At 58.3% G+C, this 11,211-nt stretch overlaps 1 protein-coding gene across 2 annotated transcripts in view; it reads left to right on the top strand.

The window, feature by feature from the left end:
• Nucleotides 1-3,741: 3,741 nt before the first annotated feature.
• The window catches only part of AGPAT4 (1-acylglycerol-3-phosphate O-acyltransferase 4), a 54,819-nt gene continuing 47,349 nt past the window's right edge, over nt 3,742-11,211 (top strand). The window contains exon 1 of one of the 2 annotated variants that reach the window (XM_081094586.1): nt 3,742-3,917. The gene's annotated coding sequence lies outside the window, so the exon portion shown is untranslated. Of the gene's footprint in view, nt 4,005-11,211 lie in introns of both variants that reach the window. The other variant, XM_081094587.1, reaches the window with a different exon arrangement.

The raw sequence follows: 11,211 nt of genomic DNA, 5'->3' as shown, positions 1-11,211 counted from the left end.
ACTGAAGGGTCCCAGGTTCGATTCCAGTCAAGGGCGCGTGCCCAGGTGGCGGGCTCGATGCCCAGGGTGGGGTGTGCAGGAGGCAGCCGGTCCATGATTCTCTCTCATCATTGATGTTTCTCTCTCTCTCTCTTCCTCTCCCTTCCTCTCTGAAATCCATAAAAAATATTTTTAAAAAAACAGATTTGAAGCCTTGAGATCCTAGAAGAAACGTCGGACACCAAGGCCGGGCTGTGCTCTCACACAAAACCCCGCCAATGGTACCAAGAGGAAGAGACGCCGAACGAGCTCGGACTGCACAGGTGGCGCTCGCCAAGGAAAGCTGGCGTTGCTTAAAGCTGTGACGCTTGCAAAACATTTCTTAAGGCTTTAGCCCACGATGCTGACGTGGACGCGAGCCCCGCGCTGTGCGCTCGGAGGGACTGTGGGAGCAGCGCCCGGAGGAGGAAGGGCTGCTCCACGTTGTGTAATGCAGACGCAGGGGGGAGCCATGCGGTCTGCGCAGCCCCCCCCCCCCCCGCCCCCCGCCCCGCCTCGGGGCTGCTGCCACCTCCTGAGGAAGGACTTGCCCCTAGCGCCCGATGCTGGTGTGTAAGGGGGGGAGGGTGGTATCTGGTACAGAGTGCGGGGTGAGGGGACGCCTGTGGACTGGGGACTGGGGGCTGGGGGCTGGGGACTGGGCCGCAGGGAGAAGCGCTATTGAGCAGGCAGGCGTGAGCAAGGCTGAGCACAGACCGGGGCTGTCTGGAAACCACCGAGAAGGTCATTACGACACGTCTGATAAGGAAGTCCGTTAAGGGTGTGAAGGAAAAGATGGTGGAACTTTCTACAGACCGTGATTATAGTTAAAACTGCGCCTGCACAGGAGCGAAGGCTGGGAAAGACCCCGCCAACGACGCGAGGCGGTGATCTCACGGCGAGTTGAACGCTTCCTGCGTGTGTTTATAATATATGAGCCCACGGACAAGGCGGAGCCTGCACGAAGCCGCTGTGAGTGGGAGTGGAAGCAGCGGCACGTGCCTGGCACAGGGGACGCAGCTGTCACGGTCACGCCAGGAAGACCCGTCCTCACCAGCTACGGGGAATGGACGTATAAACACAACCGATGTGACGCCACGTGCATCGATACGGTGTCAATACGGGCAGGCCCAGGCGCTCTCCCAGGGAGAGGGCGAGGACCCTGGGGGAGGTGGCAGCCGTCTCAAAGGCTGGGCGAGGCGAGGGAGCAGGAAGCATGGCCTGGGCTTGCGGGCATTGACACCAAGAGCTGGCACTTGTGGGAGAGAGGAGAGAGGCAGGGCCAGGGGACCGAGGGCCTCGGATGTTCCCCCAGGAGTGTCAGCTTCACTCCAGTTTCTGAGTTTGTGCAGAAACAGAAGCTGAAGAAGGGATCTTTCTGCAGTCAGCCCAGAGGGACTTTTGCTACTGTTATGAATCGTAATGTAAATATCTGATACGCAGGGTGTATTTTCAGTTATATATTGAACATAATTAAAGCACAGTGATTAAACCCAAAAACAATATGTAATTATATGTGTTTTCCGATGGTCTTAGGCGACCCCTGTGAAAGGGTCGTTGGACCCCCAAAGGGGTCGCGACCCACAGGTTGAGAACCGCTGCCCTATCTGTAAGGGCCCGCTGGTCATGGAAACAAACGTATGACACCTTTGAAAGGCTCGGCTAGAGCTGGTTGAAATATACAACTAGTTAATGCAAGATTACAGCCCAAATATGAAATCAGCTTTATTATTTACACGTTCCCGTCGTCTCCTCGAAGCAGCCCCGCGTCCTACCGTGTCCCCGCTCCCTGGGACCAGCCAGCAAGGAGGCGGCACTGCAGGGCACCCCCTGGACCGGGACGGTGCAGCTTTCTGGCTGCTCGGCCAGTGGAGAAGCAGAGACGCGCCCTCTCCACCTTTCTGCTGGTGTTGGTGTGTGCGGTCACGTGTTTGTTATGGTTGTTTAATTGGCTTTTTGTGTCTCCTTTCATGTTACCGGCCTGGCCTCTTATCTCCTCTTAAATCTCTTGTTATGAGCATTCATTTCTTGCCATCTCCCTGCAGTTTGCTGTGAGCTCAGGAGCCATGCGGACAGCGCCCTCACTTCCTCCTCCCCACTCCTCAGACCACCTCCCAACTTCGTACAGACTTCAGGGTGGCCTCCCTACAGCAGACCTCCCAGCCTGCAGGTGGGTCTCCTGAGCCTTTTTTTTAAAAATTTCTTTATTGGTTAAGGTATTACAAATGTGTCCTCGTTTCCCATTAACCCCCAACCTCCCCCCACGCCCCCTGCCCACACTCATGCTCTCATTTCCCTGTTGTCCGTGTCCATTTCTCCTGAGCCTTTGAGCGTCTCGGGCAAGGTTTTCCCTTCCCGTCTTCAGCCGCTAGTACGGAATCTCAAATACCAGTATTCGTTGAACTGAATTGTGAGAATTGTCCACAGCTCCTTGTTTAAGAAGGAACAGCTAAGTAAGGGCATCTAAAATGCAGTTAGATGCTAAATGGCACGCTGAGCAAAGTCCGCAGACGTTAATCCATGAATGGGGTACTTGCACTTTAAATTTTTAGAAGTAGTCATTCTTTCCTCCCAGATCTCTCGGCTGCATTTCCGAGATAGCGGAGCCTGTGAGCCACATCATCTGCACAGGCGAAGCGCTACTGTAGCAATGACAATGCAACAATAATTACAACCAGAATGGAATAAAGACATAGCATTGAGATGGGAATAAGACTTGCAGTTGTCAGCAATTTTAGTATCAGATTGTTTCCACTGAAATCATGGACGGTAGTTGTAATAAATATAGCACAAATGTAAGTGACTTGCGGATTCTGAAGAAAGTTTCCATTCAAAATTCAATTGCACAGTCTAACTCTTTTGAGAGGGACTTTGAGACACCTTTGCATGGCTTTTTGGTGTTTTGGTGGTGTTTGGGGTGCTGCACTTTTATAGCTCTAACAGCTCTGCAAGGTGTCCTAGCTGTTCGGGGCACTCAATTCCCCCTGGAGACTGAGCATCTACAGAACAAAGGTGAGCACAGGGACGCATGCTCGCACTCAGGCATCATTTGGGACCCTGGTTGCCATGGCGAACATTTGCCGGGCACACACCTGGCCTATCTGGAGATGGAAATTACTTTTAAGGAGCGTTAGCGGCCTGGCATTTCCGGAGTTTCAGAGCCGTGGAGACACTGTTTCGCTGTCAAGGCCCGCGGGACCCTCTGGAACGCCCTGCCTGGGAGGGCCGCGTGCGCTCTGCAGGGAGAGCCGCGTCTCCAAGCGCTCGCCCCGGTTCTTCCACCCACAGCTCCGTTTCCCGCGGAGTTTGGCGGACGGTGTCTGGCTGGCTCTTCGGAGTGGAGCGCAGCCTCCGTGCAGCCCGGCGCCCAGGGGAGGGCATGGCCAGCGCGGGCGTTCCACGCACACCGGTCCCGTCCAGGCTGCGCGAACCGGGGCGGTGTGGGGCCGCTTCCCGGCTGGCGTCCGTCGGGGCTGAGCTCGGGGGCGCCCTTCGGGGTCGGGGTGCCACAGGATCGGGGAGACGGGCCGGAAAAGGAAGGCCACCCCGCGCGCTTTGTCTCGGGTTCTGGCAGCTTCTCCGGCCTGCGATTCAAACGCGAGCCGAGGGGCCCCCGCGCCCTCATTGGAGGCGGCCGGTGACTCACGCTTCCCGGCGCCTCCTCCCTCCGAAGCGGCGCGATTGTAGCTTTAAAAGGAAGTGACATGGGTGGGGAGAGACGTCAGCGAGGACCACTTTCCCCCGAAGGGCCCACCCCGGGGGTGGAGCCTCGCCTTTCTGCCCAGCGCCGGCTGGTTGCAGCCCAGAAAGTGGTGGCCGTCCCCGCGCGCGCCGCTGCCTCCCGTCGGCCGCCGAGTCCACGTGCCGGGCTGCAGGGCTGCAGGGGCTGCAGGAGGCAGGTACGTGCGTCCGGGCGCCGCTCCCCTGCGCGGGGGGCCCCCCGGCCACCCTCCCCTCCTGGCTGGTTTCCTGACACCCGTGGAAGGGTAGGTGGGACGGGGACGTGGAGGGAGGAGAGGAAGTGAGGCGGCCGCGGGGACGTGGAGGGCAGCGCGGAAGGCGGAGGGGCTGCGCGGCGCCCGGACCGGCCCTTTGTGCCCCGCGGGGCGCGCCCTCCTCGCCCGGCGAGGATGCCCGCCGCTGCCCGGGCTCCGCGCCCCGCCCCGCCCCGCCCCGCCGCGCCGACCCCCGCGGCCGCCAGCATGCGTCCTGCGGGAGATGGAGCGGGGAGAGGGCTCCCGGTGCGGAGGGGCCTCTTTTGTGTCCCGCAACACGGTCTGCCCTCCCTGGCGTTTCTATGGCAACCACAAAAATACTACCCGAGCGCCCTGCAGTGATTGATGCGCGTTTCCCGGAGCCGCTCGGCTGGGCCCCGCCGCCCCTCCTCGCCGGGCTTTGGTTTTTCCCTGTCACAGCGGGCGGGGGAGGGGAGTTGTCAAGGAGACGGTGCGAGCCGCCGCTTTATTTACCTGATTGTGGCTGTGCGTCTCTGTCCTGTCGAGGAATGGAAGGGCCGCTCTGGGCTGGGCGAGGCTCCCCACCTGGGTCCCTGTAGGAAGGGAGCGGGTCTCAGGACCGGGCCGTGCTGTGATCAGCCCTGGGCGGGGAGACGCGCTTCCTCATGGGGTGGGGGTGGGCCTGGAGGAACTTTTAGGAGGCGGTGGATCAGCCCTGGACATGCTACCCTCTGCTCAGCGTCCCAGAGCCTCAGTATCCAGAGGAGCTCTTTGCTCCAGGCTGAACCTATTAGCATCAAGTCCAAGTTCAACCACCTGAGGGGAACAAGGGAGGTCAGCGTGCGCCTTGGGCGGGTCCCCCACCCCCACCCCCCGCCTCCCACTCCCAAGTGAGGGTGCAGGCCTGCGCCTTCGCCTTCAGCTTTGGGAGAGGGTCCCCCCCTGCGGTGCTGGCCCAGCTCCTCCTGGAAAGAAAGTGTGGTGAGGCGAGGGCCCAGGTGCGGGCGGTGCGTTTCAGAGTGTGAGAGTGTGTGTGTGTGTGTGTATAGGTGAGCGGGTATGTGTATAGATGTGTGTGTAGGTGTGTGTGAGTGTCTGGGGTGGTGTAGGTGTGTGTGTGTGTATAGGTGAGTGAGTATGTGTATAGGTGTGTGTGTGGGCATGTGTATGGGTGTGTGTAGATGTGTGTGTATGTGTGTAGGTGTTTATGGGTGTCTGGGGTGGTGTAGGTGTGTGTGTGTGTATAGGTGAGTGGGTATATGTATAGCTGTGTGTGTAGGTGTGTGTGTACATGTGTATAGGCGTGTGTATAAGTGTGTGTAGGTGTGTGTCAGGTGGTGTAGGTGTGTGTGTGTGTGTGTGTGTGTGTGTGTGTGTGTGTGTAGGGACAACAGGGGCAAATCGGAAATCCTGTTAAAACTACTGAACCTTGTTAATACCCTCAATGGGGAGATAAAGAATTGATGTGCAGGAAAAATATGAAACATGAGGGTGAGTCTCGTCGAGTAATAAGCAGCATTAATGTGATTAGAATGAAATTACGTGTGCATTGGAAAGACGGGCCGCTGGGCCTATTGCAGGTGGGGAGAGGAACTGGCGTTTTATTCGCACATCCAGGAACGTCCATGAAGAGAGCGCTGCCCGTTACCAGGCATTTCCCCGGCCCAGAGCGGCTCTCGGCTCGCCCTCGGCTCTGACCATCAGCTGCGGTGGGAAAGATCAGTGCAGGCCGCGGGCCGCACAGGGCCCCCTGCTCCTGGAGGCGAAGCACCACGAGGGCCTCACAGCGACCCTCACGGGGCAGGCGGGCTCCAGGAGGGTCTGCGTGCCCAGAGCCTGTCTAACCCTGTCGTCACTTGGGATTTTAAACTGGGCAGCGCGCCCGCGGCCGGCCGGGAGTTACCTGAATGGGGCTGACCGGCCGGGCGGGGCTGAGCAGGACTAAGGGGGGGTGGGGGAGGCAGAGAGCGAGTTAGAGGGAGAAAGCGCACAGCGTGCACAGGACTCGCCTCGCTCTGAGGGCGCGTGCCAGGGCCGGCGGGTCCTGGATGCCCACAGCCGTGTGCCCGTCACTGGCCCTCGGGAGACGCACACACCCGCGGCGCTCACAGGTGGGCAGGGTTGGGGTGGAAGCCCGGACGGGGGCGCTGTTGGGTGTCCAGACCCTGGAACCGAGCTAACAAGAGCCGTGGGACGGAGCCCTCGGAGAGAGCCAGGGATCCTCTGGAAGCACAGCCAGGCATAGAAATAACATCCGTCCTGGAGCCGCAGAGCGGAGGCTAACAGTGCTCCTTGGCCTTGACCTGGGGCAGGCAGGGGCTGCAGAGGCACAGCTAGGCTCGCCCGGAGGGGCCGCCACGGACACCGCTTCTGCAGTGGGGCCGGTCGCCCTAGCAGCGGGTCCCACTGTCTGCGGGCTCGGACCGGGTGCGGTGACCTTTGTGAAGCAAATGGAAGCTGGGTCTGTGCTCTCACATTTAAATCCACCAGCTAGGCCTGAGGACACCCGTACATGCCCACAGAGTGGAGGAGGGGAAGGAGGAGGAGGAGGAGGAGGAGGAGGAGGGGAAGGAGGAAGAGGAGGAGGAGGAGGAGGAGGAGGAGGAGGAGGAGGAGGAGGGGAGGAGGGGAAGAAGGAGGAGGAGGAGGAGGGGAGGAGGAGGAGGAGAAGAAGGAGGAGGAGGAGGAGGAGGAGGGGAGGAGGGGAAGAAGGAGGAGGAGGAGGAGGAGGGGAAGGAGGAGGAGGAGGAGGAGGAGGAGGGGAGGAGGAGGAGGAGGAGGAGGAGGAGGAGGAGGAGGGGAGGAGGGGAAGAAGGAGGAGGAGGCTAGGGACTGGGGAGATGCCGGAAGCCAGTTCCAGCAGGTCATAATTGCAAGAGTTTCATCGAAAGGTTGATGGAACTTGAGGACTCAACAAGGGCTGAGTCATATATGTTGTCCCCTGTTGGGAATGGCTGAGGGCATTTTCCCAAACCTGAAAAGGGATGATTGTTTGCTGCCAGACGGCTCAGGGCACCTTAATCTACATGTTATTGCCTCCTACTGGCCAAACACCGGAACAGCCGTAGGCTAATTCCCTCATTCTGACCATGGACTCTGTATAGGAAACCTGACGCTTTGAAGTGTATATCTGCACCTCGCCTCAGGACAAGTTGTGTTAATAAAAAGCATGGGGTCCTGAGAGGAGGAGAACTTAGCTCCTTTTAGCTAGCCTCCTCTGACCCCCAATGCCTTTCGAAATTATATTTCGTCTCTGGACCCTTTAAGTTACGCACGGCCCCTTCTCCAGATTCCTGAACCCTTCTAGATGCTGGGGCAAGAACCCCGGCATTAATGGCGTCCGGAATTGGGGCTTCCTGACCCTTGGCAGCACCAAGAGGGAGAGGAGTGGGACGGGAGGTGCTGAAGGTCTGAAGGGGAGGAGGCGGACCGCCCCCCCCCCCCCCCCCAAGGAGGCGGCGGGGCCCCAGGGGCAGGGCTGGGTGCTAAGAGATGGACCCGGTCCAGTTCAAGGGGAAGGCTGTCTTTCCTGTGGGAATAGGGCGGGAACGCTGTCCGCTGGTGGGAAGGACTAGTGGATACAGATTCAGGGACAGAAGGTTGTTTGAAGCCGAACAAGCCGGGTCGGTAGGAGAAAGACGTGTGAGCAGGAGGCACAGCCCTTCCTGACCCAGATCGAGCGGAAGCTCACGAAGTGAAGGCTGTGCTCAAGTCAGACTCGAAACGAGGAAGGAATCTGGGAAAACCTCACACGTGCCCACAGCTCATTCTAATCACATGGACCGTCGCCGTCGCGGGGGATTGTGGGGGCTCCGATGAGCGTGCGGCAAACCTGTTGCGTTTTGTGGGATCCGCTGTGCTCTGAAAAGAAGGTCTGATGGGTAAGGAAGATGTGTGTTCACAGTTCTGAATGGTTTCTGACACCGAAATGTTTAGAGAAATGTGATCAAGCCTCAGAGTCATTGCCACTGCCCGGAGCCTGGCACTCCGATTCCGTCATCTGCCCTGCACGGAACCCGTGGGAACCCGTGGGAATCTGTGGGATCTGAAACTTGGCTTCAGGTGCGGATGGGGGAAAGAGGAGGCTTAACAAGATTTACGGTGCATTTGTGACTTGCCGGGTGCTGTGGCCACATTGTGAGTACAAACAGGTACAGTGCAAATAGCTACTGTTTGGGGCCTGTCCAGGTAGCTCAGTCAGAGCGTCGTCCTGATACCCCAAGGTTGCGGGTTCAATTCCCCCACCAGGGCACAAACAAGAATCAACCAATGAGCGCATCAATGAGTAGAACAACAAATCACTCTCTCTCTCTCTCTCTCTCTCTCTCTCTCTCTCTCTCTCTCATCAATCAATAACAAATAAATAGCAACTGTTTTCAACTAACTGAAAGATTTTAAGGGGGAAACCGTGACTGGCTGATCTTTGTTTTAATGACTGAATAAGAGGAAATGTTTTAAAATAAGAACCATTTCTGGTGAACATTGTCATGGAACAATCTATCCAACCCTCCTTCCTCTATTTTTAAGACGCACTCTTGCTCCATAAAGATTTCCTACGTGTTTTCATTTGGCCTTCATTCCGTTACTCCCATCTGGTTTGCTCTACTTCCTCTGACCCTCAGTCCTACCTTTCAGTCACACTCATTCATTCATTCATTCATTCATTCAAAAATACATGCAGCCATACATACACTCATCATCTGTCCACCATTCATTTTTTCACTCAAAATATGTTGCGTGTCATGTGTCGGGCACTATATGTTACGGATATAGAAACAAGTGGGAGAGAAACCATTTCTTCCCTAAAAGAGCCCCAGGCCCTAGCAGGCAGACACAGCCCCTTAGGTCAGGGGTGCTATTTTTGACAGAGGTGCTTATGGCTAATGGCACTGGGTGCTTGTTTTATTATGGAGCAATTCGGCACCTGGATTGTGCTGGGCAGAGAGGGAGAGAGTGGTTAGCAGTTGACTTGTGCGTCTTGTAATTTTCTTATATCTTCCCCGTTGGCTGAGTTTCTGGCCGGCGTCAGTAAACATTTGCGGATGAACGAAGGGAAGAAGCGGGGTTTCTGATGCTGGGGACAGAGGGCAAGAGCGTGCAGAGGCTTGTGCAGGCCGCGCGAGGGGGTCTCTCCTGGCGAGTCCCTTGTGGACTCCCCTCCCGCTGACCTCCAGGTGCAGCCTCTCAAAGGGCAACTCCCCCTGTGTCCGGCCCATGGGCTCCCTAGACATCTTCCTGCCGCTTAGAGCCTAGAGCCGGAGTTCCCATCACACCTCCCGTCGATGCCTCATTCCCACAAAACCAAGGAGCTTTCCACACTCTCAGTGAATGACCCCGAATCCCAAAGGTCGCGACCTTGCTGCCCTACTTCCTGTTTGTGTTTCCTGAGGTCTGGGCGCCTCTGGGTGCGATTGTTTGCTCACATCGCGCCTGCCTTCCGTGTGGAAGTTCCGTGGGCAGCGTGGCCAAGTCCATCTGGAGCGCCGCCCGCCTCTGCTGGCCCGGCTGCAGGATCCGGGAGAAGTTGGCAGGTTCCCCTCCTCCTCCTCCTTCGTCATTTGGCTCTCAGAGGAGATGGCTTCTCCCTGAGGCAGGAAGCTGCCCAGAGACTCGGGTTGACCAGATCTCCCCTCTGAGCTGGAGTCCTGCCTCGCAGCGACTTCATGGTCACTTCTGTGCAGGGTCCGAGAAAGAAGAGGCGCTTTTTGAACTTTGTGGTAGTTTGAAACCGGACGCTGGAATTCCTGCAGGAGTTATTCCGGGGTCTGGGCGATGACAGGTCACCTGCCGGAGCCACAGAGTCAGGTGACCAGCCGCCCCCGAGGGACATGAGGACCAGCACAGGCCCCGCTCGCCGAGGGCCTCCTGGGTGCCAGGCTGAGACTGTGCATCGATTCATTCACTCCGTCCTAACAAACGGAGCGGGCACAGGCGATGATCACGTTACATCTACAGATAAAGGGAGTAAAGATTAGAGAAGGGTCCTCCCCACCCCCCTCCCTGTCGCCATGAGGACCAGGGCTGACATCTGAACCCAGACGTCCTTTCGTCCGTCCATCCCCAGGGCCCGCACAGGCCCACACAGGCCTGCACACAGCAGACGTGCAGTACATGTCTCTGGACTGACAGCAGCTACTGCCATGTAGATCTCCCCTTAAACGCCGCCTCTCCCCAGCCTTTAAACGCACAGGAACACTGGCCGAGAGAGCAGCGCCCGGGACTCGGGGAGACGGAGCAGAGCTCGGGAGCCGCCGCTCTGGCTCGGGCTGTTTCCCTGTGGCTTAGCCCCTGGGCACGTGGCGGGCAGGGAAAGGCCTGGGGCGAGACAGCCCGTCAATTACATGTGAACTGGTCTCCCGCCTGCCTTGACCCGAGGGTTGAACTTGGCTGAGAGGTTGCTCTTGGGGGCCGCTCTCAGGATCCCCACGGCTGTGGTGGAGGCTCAGGGGCTTTCTTTCCTCTTGTTGGTCGTCAGCATGTACTTCCAGGTTAAAGGCAGGGTTGTCTGAGCAGACGGCCAGTGCTCACCTTAGACCAATCCTGGGAGGCAAACGGGAGCGAGGATGCACCGGGCTGTGTGTGGTCTTTCCCACCCTCACCAGCTCCCCCGAGCCGGCACCTCCCTGCAGCCAGAGGTTACCAGGCTGGTGAAATGTTAGAGTCTGCCCAGACCCCATGCCCCACCCCACCCGGCCGCTACCCTGGTCCACAGGCAGTCACTGCATCACCGAAACCCTCCTCCTTCCAGGTGTCAGAGGTCCTGGCTCCTCCCTCTGCTTCCCTCTCTGGCCCCGGGAGGGAGGCAGCCAGGAGAGGTGGCCAGGCCTTCCCGGATGTGCATAACCCTCGTGCTGCCCCGAATGCCTGGCCCGGGTCCTGACCTCTCCCTCCGTCCCAGTCATCCTCCATAAGCGTCCCTCTCTCTAGGTGCCGTCTGCCTCACTCCATCTTAACGACTGCCCTGGCGTGGGCCCTCCTCGCACTGTGGCTGCGCCTGGCCTGCCCCAGCCCTGAAAGGAGAGAGGTCACGGTCAGATCTGCCTCCGGGGCCTCCAGCCAGGTCCTCCCCGGTGACGTTCTTGTCGGGCAAATTCTCGGTCTTGACCCTGTTGACATTTGGGGCCAAATGATCATTCATGGCCGGCGCTGCCCTGTGCATTGTGGGATATTTAGCAGCATCCTTGCCTCTCTCTGCCAGACGCCAGGAGCGTCCCCCCAAGCCCCGATGCTGCAGACA

Source organism: Myotis nattereri (genome assembly GCF_964212035.1).
Source record: "Myotis nattereri genome assembly, chromosome: 6".
NCBI classification, from domain to species: Eukaryota; Metazoa; Chordata; class Mammalia; order Chiroptera; family Vespertilionidae; genus Myotis; species Myotis nattereri.
The sequence above is the reverse complement of the archived record's forward strand: the minus strand, read 5'-3'. Positions and strand labels throughout refer to the sequence as shown.